The sequence below is a fragment of the Pinus tabuliformis genome, chromosome X (assembly GCF_031772625.1).
Source record: "Pinus tabuliformis cultivar Carrire ecotype Pingquan chromosome X, CPIR1, whole genome shotgun sequence".
Lineage (NCBI taxonomy): Eukaryota > Viridiplantae > Streptophyta > Pinopsida > Pinales > Pinaceae > Pinus > Pinus tabuliformis.
Genome location: NC_142308.1, coordinates 570,095,635 through 570,097,704, shown reverse-complemented (window position 1 = coordinate 570,097,704; position 2,070 = coordinate 570,095,635). Strand labels below are relative to the sequence as shown.

General features: G+C 46.8%; 1 non-coding gene across 1 annotated transcript; it reads left to right on the top strand.

The window, feature by feature from the left end:
• The first annotated feature begins 1,772 nt into the window (after positions 1-1,772).
• Positions 1,773-1,844, top strand: TRNAK-UUU (transfer RNA lysine (anticodon UUU)). Its single transcript has one exon. It is a non-coding gene; the product is annotated as a tRNA-Lys (tRNA).
• The last annotated feature ends 226 nt before the right edge of the window (positions 1,845-2,070 follow it).

Here is a 2,070-nt window from a genome sequence, read left to right as displayed (position 1 = left end):
TTTCACTCGCCATCCCGACCTTTGGTGGTGGTGGTGTGGGAGGTGGGGTCGGGGTTGGTGTGGACGGATTTGATGTAGGTGATGCAGGGGGTGGTGTGGACGGAGGTGGTATCAAAGGGAAGTGTTCCTTGATCAGCCAGACTGCACTTCTCAGTGAGAACCTTGCGATCTCCCCCTCGCTCTCCCGTGAAATAGAAATTAGAGGACTATTCCCTGCTTCTCCCGTTTCGTGGTAACCTCTTACGCTTCGCGTTACCCCAGACATCAATACACGCGCATGATCTGTTTTTCACATAACAACATCTTAACCCAAGTATTCAATGATTTGATATACTTACCCCATAGTCCTTGAAGAAATCACCTTTCTACTTCACTATAGCTTACAGTTGTATCTATCGCGAACTCAGTGATAAATCATCCTATCACCCAATCCAGCCAATGATCTACAGCGCATGCAATTTTATCTTCGACGACTTCTAGCATGCGCACCAATTCCGAAGTCCACACAATAGGCTGATCTAATCTGCACCTTCCCACACTGTTAGCTAACCTCGCAATCCACTCTTACAACTCTACCAGAAATGTCGCGAAGAAGACTTCGTGAATATCTGTGTATATAGTGGTCCAACCAATCTTCCTTCGATATCCACAGATTTCTATTTTCCTGAACTGCGAACTCGTGGAGTTTTAGATCCCACCACTCTTCAAGCTCTTTCTTTGTAGGGTTCCAGTGTTCCAACATCAGACACCCCTTAAGCAGATCCCAGTCCCGGCAACAGAACCATTTGTTGGCTTATATGGGCTTGACCCAGGTTCAAAAAAATTGTTTAGCCAAACAAATCTCACAGCTACCGGCCCTTTCAGCAACAGCCCGCGGAGCGCGGATTGAGGTCTCACCCGAGGTAGTAGGGGAGGGTGCTGGAACCAGGTTTCCACACCCTTGGGATGTCTATATGTGGTCTAGAGGTTTCACGCACCGTTCCGCAGCTTCACGCTGCTCTGTTTCATGCAGATCTGAACCCAGAATAATCCTTACTACTTATTATTGCGTTGTTTATGTATTCAATCTACTTATTGTGATCTTAAGCAAACATTTATCAGAGTTAACCAGTTCACGCACTTAGAATAGCCACAGATTCAAGTATAAGTAGATGCGCATAGATCAAACAGTTACAGTAACACATACAAAAACCATATTTGTGGGCTTTTGCATAATGCAAATTTGTTTCATGATTTAAATACTTTTAATTTAAGGCCCCCAACTATGTTGCAACGATCGTGGGCATAGCAGGACTCAAACCTACGACCATTAGGTTAAAAGCCCAGTGCTCTACCGCTGAGCTACATGCCACGAATGATTCTGAGAACACCTGAGCCTGTGGCACCAACACTTGAGCCTGTGGCACCAACACCTGAGCCTTCGGCCTGAACACCTGAGCCTATGGCACCAACACCTGAGCCTTCGACCTGAACACCTCCGGCGGTAACATCATATATATTCCCAATCTTTTATATCCCTAAAGGGTGCACGATTTCACCGATGACTTTTTTAAAAAAGTCATCGGTGAAATCGTGCACCCTTTAGGGATATAAAAGATTGGGAATATATATGATGTTACCGCCGGAGGTGTTCAGGCCGAAGGCTCAGGTGTTGGTGCCACAGGCTCAGGTGTTCAGGCCGAAGGCTCAGGTGTTGGTGCCACAGGCTCAGGTGTTCAGGCCGAAGGCTCAGGTGTTGGTGCCACAGGCTCAGGTGTTCTCAGAATCATTCGGGGCATGTAGCTCAGCGGTAGAGCATTGGGCTTTTAACCTAATGGTCGTAGGTTCGAGTCCTGCTATGCCCATGGTCGTTGCAACATAGTTGGGGGCCTTAAATTAAAAGTATTTAAATCATGAAACAAATTTGCATTATGCAAAAGCCCACAAAGGCTATAAACTTGTCGCCAACGGTGGCGTTATTCTACTTCTTCACCAATACATCCAAATCCACCCTGCGCACTCAGCTGCAGGGGTCCATGTGCATAGCTGCGGACACTTCTAGGCCTCTGTGCACACATCTACAGAGCCTCT